The 21165-nt window shown below is 37.1% G+C and overlaps 1 long non-coding RNA gene across 1 annotated transcript; it reads right to left on the reverse strand.

Annotated features, from left to right (window-relative positions):
• Nucleotides 1-8546: 8546 nt before the first annotated feature.
• Nucleotides 8547-9567, reverse strand: LOC127092480 (uncharacterized). The gene is made up of 2 exons (XR_007792192.1): nucleotides 9205-9567; nucleotides 8547-8749 (listed from the first exon to the last, which is right to left on the reverse strand). It is a non-coding gene; the product is annotated as an uncharacterized LOC127092480 (long non-coding RNA).
• Between the last annotated feature and the right edge of the window lie 11598 nt (nucleotides 9568-21165).

The raw sequence follows: 21165 nt of genomic DNA on the forward strand, positions 1-21165 counted from the left end.
GTACCAGCAAGCGCCCGCGCCACCTGCTTATCAACAACCAAGGTCACAGGCTCCTCGTCCACAAAATCTTCCAAATCAAAATAGGGTACAAAGAGGTAGACTTCCGTTTGCTTCAATCCCTATGACATACACTGAGTTGTACCCAACGTTACTGCGAAAAGGATTGGTGACTCCCAGACCTTTGGGTCCTCCACCAAATCCTTTACCTCCATGGTACAATCCAGATGCCCATTGTCCTTTCCATGAGGGTGCCCCTGGGCATGATTTAGAGGGATGTTACGCTTTGAAGCATATTGTACGAGAGCTGGTTGAGAAGAGGATTCTTTCATTTCGGGATGTCGGACCCAACGTAAAAAGTAACCCTCTGCCGGCGCATGGTGATGTTAATGCCATTGAGGATGCTTCTGATGTTTGTATAATCAAAAATGTTGAAGATGTTAAAACTCCATTGCTAGCACTTCATGCAAGATTGGTGGGAGCTAGATTGATTGATACACGCCACGACAATTGTGAAGAATGTGTCATTCATCCAAGGGGATGTAAAGTGGTACGAAATGACATTCAAAACTTGATGGATCAAGGTGTTTTGCAAGTTTGTGGGCCTACAACAAACGAGGAAGTTTCAGTCATTGAACCCGTTTTCAATCTACCAGAACCGTTTGAGATAACTTATCACAGAAAAGATGTTGTTCATCCATCACCCGTGGTAGTTTGTATGCCTACCCCCTTTCCTTTTGAAAGCACCAAAGCGGTACCTTGGAAGTATGATATAACTGTGGTAGATGGAGTGGTAGATGGAAAACCCAAAGCTGCTGAAAGTAAGAAGGGCTTGGAGAATGTTGACACCGATATCACTAACATCGCAGGGACGAGCAGGATGACCCGCAGCGGTCGGATTTATACTCCCAATATTAATGTAAACCCTCAAGAACCAACAAGGGAAGCTGCAACTGCAAATCCTACCCTAGAGTATGGAGGGGCACAACCGGGAGTGCAAGCAGATGAAGCAAGTGAATTTCTAAGAATAATAAAGAAATCCGACTACAAGATAGTAGATCAGTTACATCAGACACCGTCAAAAATATCTATCTTGTCTTTGCTTCTGAATTCCGAAGCTCATAGGGAGGCTCTACTGAAAGTGCTTGCTCAGGCTCATGTTACCCAAGATATAACAGTTGGCCAATTCGATGGGGTGGTCGCCAATATCACAGCCTGCAACACTCTAAGTTTCAGCAATGAAGAGCTACCAAAGGAAGGGAAGAATCACAACCGCGCCTTACATGTATCCATAAAGTGCCAAGAAGATGCTTTGGCCAGAGTTTTAGTTGACACTGGATCGTCCCTCAATGTTCTACCAAAGAGGGCACTGGCTAAATTATCTTACCAAGGTTCGGAATTAAAACCTAGTGCACTTGTGGTAAAAGCATTTGATGGTTCCCGAAGGACAGTAGTTGGGGAGGTAGAGCTACCAATCCAGATCGGACCGCATGTATTCCCCATCAATTTCCAAGTCATGGACATAAATCCCGCTTACAGTTGCCTTTTGGGACGTCCATGGATACATGCGGCTGGGGCAGTGACTTCTACTTTGCATCAAAAAATGAAGTTTGTTGTCGATGACAAGCTCGTCATTGTCTCGGGTGAAGAAGATTTTATCATCAGTCAACTCTCCTCTTTCCGTTATATCGAGGCTGATGAGGATGCCTTAGAGACCTCTTTCCAAGCACTTGAAATATCCAATGCCACACTTGCTGAGGTGGAGGATCCTATTGAGAAAACCAGTTTGTCGTTCGCCTCTTTGAATAGTGCAAGATCAGCAGTTGAAAGTGGAGGTCCTGCAGGTTGGGGGCAAGTCATCAATGTTAGTGAGAAAAATGATCGTTTTGGTTTGGGGTACAAGCCTTCTGCTAATGGAGGAGCCCTAGTCCCTGCAAAGGACCATGTGCGGAGCATACAAGAAGTTTTCCTGAGCACAGGATTTATCCATGGAGATCAAGTTGGTGCAGTAGAAGATGACACTGAGGATGGAGAAACATCAAACCTGATATACCGGTGTGAAGCAGCCTTAACAAATTGGGAAGCAGTCGAGATTCCAGAAGTTTTTCCTGTGTCAAAGTAATTGTGTTTTCCTTTGTTTTTCAAAAAATTCTTAGCTCTGCCCAAGGCTAATGGATCATTTGTAGGGCCCCTTTAAATTTCAAAATCATTATGACAAATAAAGAGCATTTTGTTCAAATTCTTATCGTTCATTCATTTGTTTTTCTTTCTTTAAAATGGCAATCCTTTCGAAAACTACAAAAATATTTTTATTTCTTTTGCATCTTATTTCTATTTTTCTAAAAAAAACCATCATTAAAAAACATGCAGAATAATCAATAAACCAGTTGAATTCGATGACCCCACTACTTCCTATAACTTTGAACTCCCCATCTACCAAGCGGAAGAGGATAGTGAGGAAGATTGTGATTTCCCTGAAGAATTGGAAAGGATGCTCGAGCACGAGTCAAAGGCCCTTCAGCCGCATTAAGAACCAGTGGAAACAATCAACCTTGGCACCGAGGAAGACAAGAAAGAGGTCAAAGTTGGGACTACACTTGGGGCAAGCATCAAAGAAAGATTGATCGAGTTGTTACAAGAATATGTAGATGTATTTGCTTGGTCGTATCAGGATATGCCAGGTTTAGATACTGACATTGTTGTCCACAAGCTACCACTACAGCAAGATTGTCCGCCAGTAAAGCAGAAGCTCCGAAGAGCAAGACCCGACATGGTTCTAAAGATTTGTGATGAGGTGAAACGTCAATTTGATGCCGGTTTTCTAGCAGTTGCGAAGTACCCTCAATGGGTAGCTAATATTGTACCTGTACCCAAGAAGGATGGCAAGGTCAGGATGTGTGTTGATTATAGGGATTTAAACAAAGCTAGTCCAAAGGACGATTTCCCCCTGCCACATATTGACACTCTGGTAGACAACACTGCTAAGTTCGCGGTCTTCTCCTTTATGGATGGATTCTCGGGTTATAATCAAATTAAGATGGATCCAGAAGACATGGAAAAGACCACATTCATCACCCCTTGGGGGACATTTTGCTACAAGGTAATGCCATTTGGTCTCAAAAATGCTGGGGCAACTTACCAAAGAGCAATGGTCACCCTTTTCCATGATATGATGCATAAGGAAATTGAGGTTTATGTAGATGATATGATTGCCAAATCCCAAAGTGAAGAGGATCATATAGATCACTTGCAGAAGCTATTTGAGCGTCTTCGGAAATTTCGACTACGGCTGAATCCTGCTAAATGCACCTTCGGTGTTCGATCTGGAAAGTTGCTTGGTTTCATTGTTAGTCAACAAGGAATTGAGGTAGATCCAGACAAGGTTAGAGCAATACAAGAAATGCCTGCCCCACGTACAGAGAAAGAAGTTAGAGGATTCTTAGGACGTTTGAACTATATCTCCAGGTTTATATCTCATATGACTGCTACGTGTGAACCTATATTCAAGTTGCTCAGAAAAGATCAAGCAGTTGAATGGAATTCTGACTGCCAAATGGCTTTTGAGAAGATCAGACAATACCTGCAAGAGCCCCCTATTCTAATTCCACCTGTTCATGGGAAACCACTCTTTATGTACTTAACTGTGCTTGAAAAGTCAATGGGATGTGTGCTGGGAAACATGATGAAACTGGCCGAAAAGAGCATGCTATCTACTATCTAAGTAAGAGATTTACCGATTGTGAATCCCGATATTCACTCTTGGAGAAAACTTGTTGTGCTTTAGCATGGGCCGCTCGTCGTCTAAGACAATACATGATTTGCCACACTACTTTGTTGATCTCAAAAAATGGATCCAATAAAGTATATCTTTGAAAAGCCTGCTTTGACTGGAAGACTCGCCCGTTGGCAGATGTTACTATCTGAGTATGACATCGAATATGTATCTCAGAAAGCCATTAAGGGAAGCGTGTTGTCTGATTACCTGGCAAACCAGCCCGTTGAAGATTACCAGCCGTTGAAGTTTGACTTCCCAGATGAGGACATTATGGTAGTAAAAGATTGTGAAACCCCAGGACTTGATGAAGGACCTGAACCCGGATCTCGGTGGAACCTCATGTTCGATGGTTCCTCCAATTACATGGGGCATGGCGTAGGAGCTGTTCTATTGAATCCGAATGGTGGATACACTCCTTTCACAGCAAGGTTGTGTTTTGATTGCACAAATAATATAGCAGAGTATGAGGCGTGCATCCTAGGCATTGAAGCAGCAATTGACCTCCGAATCAAAATTCTTGAAGTATGTGGAGACTCAGCCTTGGTGATATACCAAGTCAAAGGCGAATGGGAAACCCGTGATACCAAGTTGATCCCATATCGTGCATATGTCATAGAACTAATAAAATACTTTGACGAAATCACTTTCCGTCATATCCCGAGAACTGAGAATCAAATTGCTGATGCTTTGGCTATGTTGGCTTCAATGTACCAAGTCAGATTCCATAATGAAGCACCTCTCATTCAGATCGAGCGGAAAGTTGAGCCTGCCTACTGCCAGTCGGTTGAAGAGGAAGCCGATGGTAAACCCTGGTTTCACGACATCAAATGCTTTTTGCAAAATCAAGAATATTCAACAGATGCAACAACCCTTGACAAGAAAACATTGAGGAAGTTAGCATCCAAATTCTTCTTAAGCAATGGTGTGTTATACAAGAGGAACCACGACATGATTCTGCTCAGATGCGTGGATGGACGTGAAGCGGACCTGTTGATCGAGGAGATTCATGAAGGATCCTTTGGAACTCATGCCAATGGGCATGCCATGGCCAAGAAGATTTTGAGAGATGGTTATTACTGGTTGACCATGGAATCCGATTGCTTCAATTATGCTAGAAAATGTCATAAACGCCAAATCTATGCCAACAAGGTACACGTGCCTCCGACCCTACTAAATGTTTTGACGTCACCTTGGCCTTTCTCAATGTGGGGCATCGACATGATTGGCGCCATCGAGCCTAAAGCTTCCAATGGTCACCGCTTTATCCTGGTTGCCATTGATTACTTTACCAAATGGGTAGAAGCCGCCTCTTACGCTAATGTGACAAAGTAAGTGGTTGCACGGTTCCTCAAGAAAGAGATCATTTGCCGTTATGGAGTTCCAAGCCGGATCATCACAGATAATGGGACGAATCTGAACAATAAGACCATGAAAGAATTATGCAGAGCTTCAAGATTGAGCACCATAACTCTTCACCATATCGTCCAAAGATGAATGGCGCTGTTGAAGCCGCTAATAAAAACATCAAGAAAATCCTGCAAAAAATGGTGAAAACCTATAAGGATTGGCATGAAATGCTACCCTTCGCACTGCATGGATACCGGACTTCCGTCCGCACTTCAATAGGGGCAACCCCGTTCTCTTTAGTATATGGGATGGAAGCAGTTCTCCCAATTGAAGTGGAGATACCTTCAATGAGAATCTTGATGGAGACCAAGCTAGAAGAGGCTGAGTGGATTCAAAATAGATTTGATCAGTTAAACCTCATAGATGAGAAGCGAATGACTTCTTTGTGCCATGGACAGTTATACCAGAAACGGCTCAAAAGGGCTTTTGACAAGAAAGTACGTGTTCGGGAATTCAGAGAAGGAGACCTCGTGCTTAAGAAGATCTTGCCAATACACAAGGACTCACGTGGGAAGTGGACTCCCAATTATGAAGGCCCATATGTTGTGAAGAAAGCTTTCTCCGGAGGCGCCTTAATTCTCACAACTATGGATGATGAAGAGCTCTCACATCCCGTGAACTCTGATGCAGTTAAAAAATACTATGCCTAATAAAAACCCGCTAAATCGAAAACCTGAAAGGGCGATTTAGGCAAAAAAAAAGGGTATCCCGGTGGACTGAAAACCCGAAAGAGCGGTCCAGGCAAAAGTTAGGGATGAATAAAAAATGTTAGCTCGCTAAGTTGAAAACCTGAAAAGGCGACTTAGGCAAAAAGGAGCGTCCCGGTGGGTTGAAAACCCGAAAGGGCGATCCAGGCAAAAGTTAGGGGCACGAGGCATAAACTGCATCAGTTGTTACTGATTGACACAGAAAAATCCGAGGTGGAAGATCAATCCAGTTACTCCTCTTAGAAGCAAGGTTTTGGGAGAGTCATATCTATTAGGGATATTAGTGGTCACTGAATTCAACGTAAACCTTTCCTTATTGCCATTTTTTCAAATTTGTAACATTCCATGGAGCTACGCCATTTGTGTGCTACCATTCTTGAATAAAATACAAGTTTTGCCTGTTAATTGTGTTTTTATATGTCCTTTGTTATGCAAAGTGTCATTTATTTGTTAATAATGAAATTTTGAAACTTGAAAATTTTGAAATTTAGTAAAAGGAACAAAATTACTTTGATATATGTGAAGATCAAAGGAAAATCTTTTGTTTTCCCTAAAGTCTCAAGGTTGCATAAATATTCCTGGATTATCAACAAAAAAATCTCCGTGGAACACAACTTATTAATCCTCTGGAAAGATGGACCTTGGTTACTTATAACTGTCGATCATAATAGATTCTCCTTTGGATACGCCTGTTAATTGTACGGGTTTGAGTTATTGGTGTTGAGGAATCAGAATCCCTGTAAACAGTCCATACAAACTCCCAGTCTGCCTATTGTCAGCATTGCATATCATGATCATTCATATATCATGCATAAAACAAAATCAAGTCATGCATGGTTCGAAGTGTACTCTATATCCATGTGTGTGACCCCCTTCGGTCCCGTTGTTGATTGTTATCCCTTGACCCAAGGACCAGTTGTCACTAGTTTCGTTTTAGAAGTTCAAATCGTCATTGGCATCACTGTCCGCCTGTTTGAAAGTACCATTGTAATTGGTATCTGAATTTTGGTTGTCACCAACATCATTTCAAGTCTAATTGTTATTGGCAAAATCTGTTAAAAGCTGGTTATAATCCATTGCTTACAGTCAAAGTCCAATTGTTGTTGGCAAAATCCGTTAAAAGTTGGTTGTAATCTGTTACTTACGGTTAAAAGTCCAATTGTTGTTGGCACGTACAGAGAGTTTAATTACCCTGTCTTTCCTGGTGGTTCCGTGAAAGTCATGTATGACTTATCATCTTGAGGAATTCTCAGAAGCTTGGAGGTTTTTCGTGTTAGAAAACTCCAATGATGTTGGTTTTGTTTGATTTCTTTATAAAGAATCATCATAGCCTTTTGCACGGATGATCTACTTATAAGAAGACTCCTGCTTATCTTTGTTTTGCATAAATTCCCTATTAGGAATCTCCAAAGTCTTGAATTGGATATATTTCTTATGAGAGATCCCAGAATTGCCAGAAGCATTCTAAGGGGTTAGGTCATGTCTGAACCTGTTTGATGAAACACACTTCGAATATTTCTTATGAGAAATCTTAAAAACTGACAAATACATTCTAAAGTGTCGGGTCATGTCTGAACCTATCAATTAAATCGTACTCTGGATGTTCCCCAATGTCTTTTCCCCAGCAAATTGTTGTCCCCAATGAGTCTCCACCCGTTGCCTTTGACATTTCCTTCTGCCACCGTATTCCCATCATTCTCCACAGATTTGTCCATCATTCTCCACAGATTTGTCCATCATCCATCATAAAAATCACGCTAGGGTCCATCATATCCCCAGCAAACTAAAAAGAGGTCTTTCAACTCATAGCACGACATGTCATCACATATAGGGGCAAAATTTGGGTCTTTTATATTTAAATACCTTTCACTTTTGATACCATGAGGATTATCATCACTCATGCCATCTGGTAAAGATATTTAAATAGGGGCAACTGTCATACCCTAAATTTTGCCTCGCCTAAAGGCACTCATTTACATTTCAAGCATTTGTATTTATCAATTTGCATCCACTCATTGACATAAATTATTCCATTTCTTTAAATTTTATTTCACTAAAATTTATTTAATTTTCATTAGAATTTTTGTTTTTTCTTTCTGTTTACCAATTCACAAAAAAAAATGTCATTTATACATTTTGTTTTTTCATACGTTGTTCTATTACATGTCCATAATTTGTATTTGTCTTGCGTCATTTTGAATACTTGTTAACATGAGCGTTTAGTGATTTTGTTTCATGACTTTTATTTAAGGTTTAACTTTGATTTAATTATTATGGCTATGTCTTTATATAGCATTATATATACTATTTGGTTTTGTTTGTGTTAGTTCTTATTTTAATAAGTTTTAGCAAAACGTTTTATTTAATTTACGTCTAAGTCATTTTTGGTTCTTATTATATGAATAGAAGTAGTAGTAATAGCAATTAAAATTTGTGTTACAATTTTAAATTAAGGTTAATAAAAAGATTTTAAAAAGTGGTAATTATTTGTTTAGAATTAAACAATTATTTTGCCACATTTATAATTAGATTTTCTATTTTAAACTTCAAAAATAAGTTTTATTTTATTCTTCTTTTTCTTTCTGCATCATAAAAATAAAATAATTAAAAAAATCTTTAGTTACAAGTTCATTTTTCATCTTATAGTAACTAAAACCAACTTAACAAAAGGGACTTCAATTACATCAGAAAATTCACAACAAATTTCTACAGTTACTTCAAACATTATAAAACAAGAAATATTTCAAAACATATCAAAGTTTACTACATGTTTATTTTTTGCAGTAACCCAAAATAACACAAAATGGCTTATCTTTCCATCTTCTGCTGCATCTGCTTTTCTAAGCAGAAAAGCCCTTTTGTCCTATACAAGCAGTGATAACAGAGCACACAGTTAACATTTTTTTTAGTTACATAACTTGAATCAAAGTCAATTGCAGGAAAAGTAAGAGCAGAGTATCACTAATTTGAGAATTTGACAGAACTTGATTAGGATAACATAGTTTGACTCAATTCAAAAATCATATTTTACAAATCACAAGACCCTAATCTGAACTGAGCAGCATCAATATAAAAGCAAGCTCTGTTAAGCATTATAGGGAGGAATTGAAATTTATATAAAGCAAAAAACCACTATCACAACAAGAGCTTCAAAAATCATCATGAACAAATAACTTAGCCACTCAAAGAATACACACTGAACATCAACACAAACCATAAAAAAAATCATCATAAAAAAAAAAGAGAGAAAGGAAGGTAACAACACTTAGAAGCAGAAGAAGACGTATCGAAGAACGGAAAAAGGGAGAAGGGATTTACCTCACGGAATCGTCGCTCCGATAACTTTCGGATTGGTAATAAGTCACTCTTACCTTTCATTTTGTTATAAGTTTTCTTTTGAAATATGATTCCATGTTGCTAGCCATGTTTGATTGTTTGAAACTTGAGTCGATTGAAGGATTTTGTTAGTTTAGGGTTCGTTTTGGGTGCTCCGATCTGGTTTGTGTATCATTTTTTTGGTGATTTCATGGTTAGATTTGTGATGAGGGACAAATTTTGGAGAGGGTTTGTGTAGATAATTTTGTGTTTTGATTTTGTTTTTTTTGTGCAAAATTCCTGAGGAATTTTTGTTTATTCATGGAGTTTGTGTTTGGAAACGCGAAACAGAGAGAGGAAGATGAATACTACTATGCGTTCATTACTCCACTTTATTTTTTTTGTTTTTTTAAAATTTATTTCCTTTTTTAAGAAAAAACAAGTGTTTAGTTTTCATTGGTCAAGGTTTATTTTGAATTAGTGAATTTTTCTTCATTCATTTTTATTATTTTCTATGTGGTTGTTATTTTTTTTTAGGTTATTTTTTTTAAAATATATGTAATGTAATGTGTTTATATTATTGCAAGTGGGGTGCCTCCCACTACTGCATTTTTCATTTCTTTATATTATTATCACTTAAGTTTAGAACCTCTTCTTTCTCTAGTGTCTTTAAAAAATATCTAATTTCTACACCATCAGTTACAGTAATTTGGAACTTATAAATGCTATACAAATAAAATTAACCTTTTCTTTTATTTATTTAAGAATTAATTTTATGATAATAAGAGAAAAAAATATTGCTTGGCTTAATGACCCTGGTTTCATGCATCTACCGCGGAAGTTTCGGTTCTATATTTTTCTTTTTCTGTTTTTTTTATGTTTTATTTATTATTCTTATTACTGTTACTATTATTATTTATTATTTGTTATTGTTAGTTTTAATATTTGTTTGTGATTTAAGCTTTGGATTGGACTTTAGATCCTACTTGCTCATGTCCATCCCTATTGGCATCTTTTTTTTTTTTTTTTTTTATTTTCTTAATTAATTATTTAATTTAGATTAATAATTAATAAATTGATTAATTTTTATTTGTTTAATTGATTATATTTTAATTAATTAATTACTTTTAATTATTAAGTGGATTATTTGATGAATTGTATAATTAGTCTCATTTTGATAACTCATTTATTTAGGTATTTTTTTCTTTCAATCCATGTCCATATTATGGTACATGTAAATATCCGCACTTGATATTTCCCATAAATTCAATTTCAATAACATCTCTTTCGATTTCAAAATCAATTACAACTTTCCGCAATTTCACAATAAATACAATTAATTTTAAATCACTTTCAAAACCAAATCAAACTCAATATCCAAGCTTTTTTTTAAATAATTCGAATGGAAGTGGACTATTGGAATCTAGCATTCCGGTAAGAACCCTTGAATGATTGGTCTTGAACCACGCGTTTTGGAGTAATTGTTCATTTTTTCTAAAAAACACATTAATTAACTTGGACAAATAAGGGCCGTTGGAATCTCGCATTCTGATGTAACCCTTTGAGCAATTGATTCTTATCAAGTGTTCGTTGTTCATCAAACAAACTTCTCAATTAATTCGAATGAAAAAGGACCATTGGAATCTAGCATTCTGGTGGAACCCCGAGTGATTGATCCCGAGGCTCATGTCTCGTTCTCATCAAATATTCGTCATTCACCTCAAAACACCTAATTCTTATTAAACACTTTTGCCAATAAAGATGGAAATGGAACATGGTGTATACTGTGCACTCCTGAGACTAGGATTCGAGATGTATATCTCGCTCATCCAAGTTCTCGCCATCACTCAAAATACATCCAACCAATCAAATTCTTTTCTCGCCGCCGTGCGATTAATCAAAAATCTTTTTTTCATAAATGAAAGGTATATTGTCTTAAGATGATACAAAACAATGTTTCGGCCACGATTGTTGAGTAGAGATAAATGACGCTTTTCCGAATGTAGATTTATAAATCCATTCGATGTGTGGTATGCGTTCACTCCTCATCTGTTTTGGGTAAAATAATGTTTTCATCGATTAATACAGTATGACTTTCGCTAAAATCGACCAACAAACAAACATTTTCTACCCAGAACTACGTAAGCCTTGATTTCTCTTTTGAGATACGTAGGAGCAGGATTTATAAGTCTTGTCAGGCCCACTAATAAAAAACTTAGGTTTAGTCCTTCGTCAAAAAATCCAAAAACATTTCTTCTCTCTTCTATTCTTTCCCTCCCTCATTATAACTTAAGAAGACTAACATAAGCTAACATTCAAAACGAAACTAACTAAACGGTTCCCGTTGAGTACAACGGATGTGAGGGGTGCTAATACCTTCCCCTTGCGTAACCGACTCCCGAACCCTGATATTGGTTGCGATGACCATATCTTATCCTTTCTTTTATGGGTTTTATCGATATTTCCCTTTTCCTTTTTAGGAATAAATAAAGTTTGGTGGCGACTCTGTTCAGTCCATCATTGCGAGCGTGCGATTGCGCTTCGCTTCAAAGTCGTATCCCCATTTTTCGAGGTGCGACAGATGCATATGAATGCATGAATGCATGGATGCAACAATCACACTTAAGGATCAAGCAAGTCACACCACACAAAGGTCACAGGATTGCTCAAGTCATCGTCAATATCAATCATCCATTTTGGTGGATTATGGTTTATACCCCATCAACACCCAAGTTCCATTGATATTGAGGATGTACGAGAACGGATCAACCGTGAATCAAGGGTTTGTTGTAAGTCACGAGCATGGAGTCTTTGTTAAGAACCACCCAATGGGAGTGTACTATGGTTAAACCTGACAATCATGTTCTAAAAGGGGTTCCCATAGTCATCATCTCATCTTTCGGATAATATCGGATAAAACGACTACTCGTTTTCCAAAAATATTCTCAAGATGGACTCTTATGAGTGTAGTATCGCGTAACAATCGCCTCAAGTCTTACACTTGAACGACCTTCGCACTACGTCCTAAAATAGGCCAAGATGGGCTAGGTATCTAAGGTCCTTGGCTTCTAAGATTTATATTGGAAAGACTAATGCCTAACCACGACTACTCGTGTGACATTATTGATCCCAATAAGACCTCCACCAAGTGAATGGGCTTGCAAGTCAACTTGCTAAGGAATAACTCCATACAAGTCAGCAAGACTATGCCATTCTCCTATCATAAGTGCACTCGAGTTCGGGTATAGAACTCATCTCACAAGAAACCACCAAACACACAAGCAATTAATATATCAAGCAATTCATACATTACAAACAATACAGTCATCCCAAATTTTCACAAAAATATGTCACCAATAAATATAAACCTACAAAACACATAAGCAAAAAGTAGGCTAAACCCACTAAAGAGACTTAACATCCCCAGCAGAGTCGCCACTTTTCTGTAGCGGGGTTTTCGTTACCTTTAGGTTTATCGATTAAACCAAAAGTAAACATATAATTTGAGTCGCCACCACACTTTTATTTGTCCAAAGGAAAGGCTAAAAAGCAAACAAAAGCCAAGGTAAGAAGTTTTTGATTAATCAAAAACTAATAAAAATGTCAGAGATCTGGGTAAGGGGGTTTGTTATGAAATGGGAAGGTTTTACGCACCCAAAACATCCTTAGTACTCTAAGGGAACCCTTTTTGCAAATATGTGTTGTAGGTTGGTATTTGTGAAAATATTTGTACAAAGATTGGGGGGATGAGAAAAGAATAGATTATATTTACAAATTTGTTGTTTGAATGGATGAACCCATTGCCTACGTACCATCACAAAGGAGGACCAAAACCTCGTAGTTTGGCGTAAAAATCAAAAAGATTGGTGAATTGATTTGATCAAAAGCCTTAAGGTTTATTGTTATCAAAGGGAGAAAACTCAACCTAAACCAACAATCCACCATGTGAGGAGAGCTTCAACATACTAGTGAGGGATTAACCCTATAATAAGTATGGAAGACTTATAATCCAATCACTAAGGATAAGGTTAGATTCACACCAACCACTATGATAACTCAAACCTATGACTAATGTTTATGAAAAGTTTCAACAAAGATGGCCATTTGTACCATAAAACAAACTTGAAGTGAGTTAGATTTACAAGTTAGGTGTATTTACAAAAATGAAGTCAAAGTTGGATTTAAGATTTGTTCACAATGAGTATTTATGAAAAGATTTTGAAAAGTCAAAGGCATAAGGCCTAGGTTTCTAGTTTGAAACAAAGTCAAAGTTTGCAAGAAAAGATTTTGGCTTGGTTAGAGTGAGGAGAAGAAGAGAAGGGCTAGTCCTAAAGCATACAGAGATAAGAGAGAAAAGATAAACCCTTAGAGTTCCTTTTCTTGAAATCATAGAGATGACTCAAGATACTCCTTTCCTTTGGACTTAGCAAACACACAAGCAATCAAACAACTTGGATTCAAGCTCCTAGGATCTCCATTTGGCTTGTCTCTCTTAACTTGACTACTCATGACAATGGTCCTCTTTACTATCTCAAGATGGAATCCCTATCACACAAGAGCAAACATCAAAAAGTTCACAACACAATAAGGGGAATGGACAAAGAATAAGTTTAGATGAGAAATCCTTTAAAGTCGACTTTGAAATTTAGCATTTTAAAGGCATGATGCCTAGTTGCTCTTGAACAAGTTTAGCATTCGAAAGGCATGAGGCCTAGTTGCTCTTGAACTCCTTTAAGCATGGGTACGTCCTAATTCTAAGTCCTTCCTCCTTTTGCATTAGGTTCACACAAAACAAAGACAAAACAATCACAAGACAATGATACATTTATATACAAATATGAACTCAAGTGAGCAAAAGAAAAATGACATAAACATAAAATATATGCTCAAGTGAGCAAAATGAAAAAACAATATGAATAAGTGAGCAAGAAATAAATTGTATTAAAGTAAATTGCAAGAAATTAAATGCTCAAATTAAAGTTAGTAATTAGTACGGTTATGTTAGTTTGTCATAAGACAATGTAGCGCTATGTTAAGCAATCGTAAGTGGACTAATGTAGTAGTCACACCTATCTGAGGCCGGTCAATAAAATTATAGGCAAATAAACACAAGTTAGAGATCATGACTAGTAAGTCAAGCTCCACAAACTTGCTATGCCAAAACAAAAGGGAAGGGCCTTGTATGGACTTTAGGTTTTTTTTTTGCTTAACCAAGAAGCAACCTATCTTGGACACAAAACAACTCACTTGATCTTGGATCAAGTTGAGTTTGGTTTGGATCAAAGAAGGTTAAACCTCTCATTTGTCAAGACCAACCATAAGACATTAACTCATTTGCCAAATGATGAAAAGAATGGGATGAAGATGAAAGGGAGAAAAAGAGAATTCAAGTATCAAACTCAATTGATCAAATGTGAACCAAGTCATCATCAATCAATGCTAAACATAAAAGAAATGAAGATTACAAGTCAACAAGTCACTCATAATTTTTTGGTATTTTTTGAATTAAAAATAAATGCAAAATAAAATAATCAAAATATATTCAAACCTCAAATTTAATTCAAATCAACTTCAACAAGTCTAATTAAATTCTAATAGGTCTAACATGGTCAAACAAACTTTGACAAATTTTCTCAACAATTTTGGAAATCAGAAACTATTTAAAAACAATTAAAAACTATGAAAAATAACACAATATGAATTAAAATCTCAAATAAATCTCAAATCAAATAAGAAATTGATGAGACTATTTTTCATTGACTTATCATGATCCATAGGTGTTAGGAAAATATTTTTGGATTTTTCAAATATCATAAAGTAATTAAAAATGAATTAACACTATTAAAAATCAAATAATTCACAAAAAATATTAAATGAAGTCACAAAAATAATTTAAAATCAAAAATATGAAACTAGATTTTTCAAGAATTTTTTGGAATTGGTCTCATATTTTTGTGACTTCAAATAAATTTTCTATGAATTTTTGAAAATAAAAGGAATTAGTTGAAATTAAAAGAAAATGGGAATAATAGGAAAAAGCACAGCCACCAGATCAAACTCATTAATTGACATGACATAGATCAAAGGCTCAGAGGCGAGGACGCATGGTGGACTTAAGTCAAGCGCGCAGCATAATCCATTAAATCAAGTAATCATAATAGATGCCCAGGATTATAACATTGAGACACGGTCCAAGGGCTGGGAAACATACACGTGGGGATGGTGGTGGAAACCACCATCTTCTCCGGTGAGATACCAGATTTCAGCCACCACGCGCAGGGAAAAAAATTATAACGAAAATAAAAAATAAAGACGTCAAAATGAAGCTCAGGTGATGTACATCACCAATGTATCCATGGATCTTTCTCACTCTTCCTATTTAGAGAGAAATGTGAGATGGAAGATCATGGTGTGTCAACTGGAAATGCACGAAATGAACAATTGAGACCACCACTAGCCTGCCTCAAGTGTGAGGACTTCAGAAAACCACACAAACCAAAGAAAATCACATTGAATTGCAAGATCTAGATCCAAAAAGTTTAAAGTTCTACCTCTGAAATGGAGCTTCTAAGGCCACGAATTCTTCAAGATCTTAATCTGCTTTTTCTCTGGAGATGTAATGGAGATGATAAGCTAAGGAATTGAGCTTTGAAAATCAACTAATGATGTTGAATTTCAAGCTTGAAAAAGAGAGAAAAATCTGAAAATTCCTTTGGTAATGGTTGGGATTTCAATTCTGCAGCACTTTAGGTCTCCACCAGGTTGAGAAATGAATGAGATTGAGCTCTTATTTATAGCTGAAGAGGGTTGTGAAGCATGGTTCCCTCGTGTGCATGGAATTTGAACCTTGCTTGCATGGGCCTTCGCAAGCGTGTAGCAGGCCCAAAAATGAGTGAAACACCTTGCTGATACCTCATGGAATGGATTTGGACGTGTAATTGAAATGGAATTGGCTTGCACATCAAGTTTCAACATGAAATGCAAAAATGAACATAAAGAAAGATCTCTTTGAAACTCACCAATGGAAAGTCCAAAAAAGTAATGTGAGTAATGGTTGGAAAGCCCTTGAAATAAGGAACAAAAGTCATGTTGGGAAAAAACTCATATGGAATTTGGCAATTTATGAAAACTGGCTGTGAAAGTTTGGGCACAAAACTTGTCTAAGTCACTCTTTGAAAATTTTCACCAAAAGCAAGCCTCTTCAAGCCCATTTGTTTCCATGATGAAAGCTTCAAATGGAAAACCCTCCAACATAAAGTTGTATATCGTTTCAAGATGAACAATTTAGACTCAAATTTTGCATCATTTGGATTTTGCATGAAAAAGTTATGGGCATTTGAAGTTGGACATTTTTTCAAATTCAATGAATTAGGTCCAAGGTGACCTATAATGTTTTGTATTATCACATGTATTTATTTTAGGATTATGAAATTTTTTCCAACATAACATTTTAATTAGACATCTTAATATTTCCAATTCATTTTGTCTCACCTCAAAATCATAAAAATTAAGGAAGTTAGTTTCACTTGATTGAATTTGATCATAGGTTGAGATTGCTTCATGAGCAAGGCACAGTCAAGGCATAGTTGAATTAGGGTTTCCTTGGGAAACAATCCTCAAGTCCTTTGGGTTATCTTGATCAAAATTGGAAAATTGAGATACTTGGGAGACATATATGACAATTAGGAGATTTTTGGACCATTTTCATGCTTTTTCTCATCTTCATCTAGCCATTGCGTTGAGCTTTTGAGCCTTCTAGGAGCATTGGAGCACATGATCACTTGAGCTTCAAAACAAAAAGAATTAGTGACATATTTTTGTGCTTTTGGTTAGTAATCAAATAAGAGAAGCAATAATATATAATACAAGCATGCTTGGTGGTCTCAAACCACTCACACAAGTCCCAACCCTAGGGTTAAGGAGGCAAACATACTATGATCCTTGAGGCAATGCCCTGAACAAATGATATGATGCCATGAGGGATCTTATGGTCAAAATTAGGGTCTTACAACTCGGAGATGTAGTTAAAACATCCAAGGAAACCTATGACCTCTATTTCAATACTTGGAACAGGCATCTATTATATTGCTCTTACCTTATCGGAGTATACCTTAATTCCTCGCCGACTAACAATGAAGCTGGGTAACTTTCCTGATCGAACACTAAATGTGAATTTAGAAGGGTTCAAACATAGTCATAATTTTCTGATACGCTTAAACAACTTATGTAAGTGGTCCATATGGTCCTCTTCACTTTGGGATTTGGCAATCATGTCATTGACATAAACCTAAATCTCTTTCTACATCATATCATGGAAGAGGGTGACCGTCGCTCTCTGGTAGGTTGCCTATGTGTTCTTTAGAATGAAGGACATGAACTTGTAGCAAAAAGTTCCCCAAGGGGTAATGAATATGGTTTTTTCCATGTCTTCTAGAGTCACTTTGATCTGGTTATAGCCTGAGAATCCATTCATGAAAGAGAAAACAAAAAATTTGGTTGTGTTGCCTACCAGGGTGTTAATGTATGGAAGAGGGAAGTAGTCCTTCATACTATCTTTGTTCAAATCCCTATAATCGAAACATATTCTGACCTTGCCATCCTTCTTGGGCACAAGCACGATGATAGTTACCCGTTGAGGATACTTCATAACTGCTTGGAAACAATCATCGAATTAACGTTTGACTTCTTCATAAATCTTCATAGCCATGCCGGGTCTCGTTCTTCGGAGCTTATGTTTCACTGGAGGGCAGTCTGACTGAAGCAGCAACTTATGCATAAAATTATCAGTGTCTAGACCATGCATATCCTAGTACGACCATGCGAACATATCCACATCCTCATATAGTAACTTGATCAATATTTCCTTGATGCTTGCCCCAAGTATGGTCCTGACCTGGACCTCTTTCTTCTCTTCCTCTGTGTTGGTGTAAGCCCTAGAGGCCAATACTTTTGGTACTTGTATCGAATTATTTATTAATAATAAAAGGCTTTTTCTTTATTATGTTTGTTTAATAAAGTCCCTAGAATAGCTAGTCCATTTAATGTATCAAGTGTGACTTAATCATGAGATCACATTAAACATAAGGACATTATTCTTAAAGTATCCGTAGTGGAGCTTTATTGTGAAGTGGGATAACATTAAAGCATTAAGACTATTATGTATATAGACTGATGATCACATCTCATGAATCATGGATAAGGAGTTATCAAGTCTTAAACATAGGTATGAATATTAAGAGTAATATTTATACTGGATTGACCCGCTATGAGAATACTATATAGAATGTTATGCAAAGTTTCATAAGTTATTCTCATGGTGATAATGGTGTATACCACCCTTCGACCTAAAACCACTATGGACCCTAGATGTAGAGTCGAGTGCCTTATTTTTGATCAAACATTGTCCGTAACTGGATGACCATAAAGACAGTTGATGGGTACTCCACGAAGCATGCTAAGGGACATGAGTGACCTAGATGGAATTTGCCCATCCTGCGTAACAGGATAAATGTCTATGGGCCTAATATTGAACTGGACAAGGATGACACGATCTATGCCTTGTGTTCAATATAGGCATAAGGGTAAAAGGGTAATTGTACACATAAGTATTATCACAAAAGGATTTGTCAAATCACATGACATTTTCGTGTCTTGGGTAGCAGTGATGTGTTGCTAGATACCGCTCACTATTTATTATGTTAAATATGTGATTTAATATAATTACCAATGCCACGAAAACCTACAGGGTCACACACAAAAGGACAGATTGATGAGAGACAGAATAACTAAGGAATACCGTAATGTACGGTGCACTTAAGTTAATTGTAGAACATCGTAAGGTACGATGTACTTAAGTAGAATACAAAATATGGTAAGGTACCACACGCTTAAGTGATTTTGGCATATTATAAGATATGGGCCATATACACTTGAGTGGACTTTTTAGCTTGCAGCCCACACAAGTGGTTCTATAAATAGAACCCTTGTGTAGAAGCATTTGTGCAGTTGCAATTTCGTTTCTCTCTCTCCCTCTCACTCAAAGCCTTCATTCGTAGTAGCTAGCACTGAGATTGAAGGAATCAGTTCGTGTGGACTGAGTAGAGGCGTTGTCATCGTTCAACATTCGTGATCGCTCCGTAGATCTACATCAAAGGTTACAATCTCCACAAGAGGTAACGATTCTATCACTGATCATGCCCATTCGTAAGGATCACTAAAGGAGAAATTTTAAATTCCACTGCGTTTTGGATCGCTCTTCTCCTTCACTTTGTGCCAAGGTTGATCGTCTCCACCGGCTCTTAATGTGGCTGAAGGGCTTTGGACTCGTGCTCGAGTAGCCTTGACAATTCATCGGGGATATCACAATATTCCTCACTTTCTTCTTCCACTTGGTAAGTAGGGAGCTCAAAGTTATAGGAAGTTGTAGAGTCATCGGATTCAATAGGTTTATTGATTATTCTACATGTTTTTGAATGATTTATTTTAGAAAAAAGTAGAAATTAAAATGCAAAAAAAGAAAAATATTTTTGTAGTTTTTGAAAAGATTCTCATTTTCTGAAAAGAAAAAAAATAAATGAACAATAAGAATTGAACAAAATGTCTTTTATTTATCATAATGATATTTGAAAATTAAAGTAATCCTACAACATGATCCATTAGCCTTTGGCAGAGCTAATGGTTTTAAAACAAAGGAAAACACATTTACTTTGACATTGGAAAAATCTCAGGGATCTCAATTGCCTCCATATTAGTCAAAGTTGCTTCACATAGGTATATCAGATTTGGCATTTCTTCCTCCGCACTGTCATCTTCAATGGCACTGATTCGATCTCTATGAATGTAGCATGTGCTGAGGAACACCCCTTTGATACTTCGTATGCGGTCCTTTGCAAGGACCAAGACTCCTCTCCTAGTGGGGGGCATGTACCCCAAATCGAAACGATCATTTTTCATGTTGATATTAATGATTTGTCCCTAACCTTCAGGGTTTCCACTTTCAATGGTTGATTTTTCACTCTTCAAAGAGGCAAAAGATTAAATGGCCTTCTCAACAGGGTCCTTTATTTCCACAAATGTGACATTGGCTATCCGAGAGCCTGGAAAGGAGTTTCCAAGGCATCCTCATCAGCCTCAATGTATCTGAAGGAGGAGAGTTTACTGACGATGAAATCCTCTTCGCCTGAGATGATAATGAGCTTCTTATCGATGACAAACTTCATTTTCTGGTGCAAAGTAGAAGCCATTGCCCCCAAAACATGTATCCATGGGCGTCCCAACAGACAACTATAAGCATTATTAATATCGGTGACTTGAAAAGTTATATGGAATGCATGTGGTCCAATTTGTATTGGTAGCTCTACCTCTCCAATTATTGTCCTTCGGGACCCATCAAACGTTTTCACCACTAGTGCATTGAGTCTCATAGTTAGCCACTAGTAAGACAATTTAGAAAGTTCCCTTTTTGGCATGACATTGAGTGAAGACCCAATGTCAAATAGTACTCTAGCTAGAGCATCCTCTTTGCACTTTATTGACACATGTAAGGCACATTTGTGATTCTGTCCATCCTTAGGCAACTCTTCCCTGCTAAAGCTTAAAGTGTTGCAAGTTGTGATATTGGCAACCACCCCATCGAATTCGCCAACCGTTATATCTTGAGTGACATGAGCTTGAGCAAGCACTTTTAGTAGAGCCTCCTTATGAGCTTTAGAGTTCAACAACAAGGAAAAGATAGATATCTTTGACAACGTTTGATACAGCTGGTTGACTATCTTGTAGTCTCTCTTCTTAATTATTTTAAAAAATTTGACAGCTTCATCAAACTGAACAACCTTGGGTTCCTTAGTAGGAACTTGTAAGACCCTAATTTTGACCCTAAGATCCCTCATGGCATCATATCATTGCTCATTGCATTTGCCTCAAGGATCATAGCGTCTTGGCTCCTTAACCCTTGGGTTGGGACTT

Source organism: Lathyrus oleraceus, chromosome 6 (genome assembly GCF_024323335.1).
Source record: "Lathyrus oleraceus cultivar Zhongwan6 chromosome 6, CAAS_Psat_ZW6_1.0, whole genome shotgun sequence".
NCBI classification, from domain to species: Eukaryota; Viridiplantae; Streptophyta; class Magnoliopsida; order Fabales; family Fabaceae; genus Lathyrus; species Lathyrus oleraceus.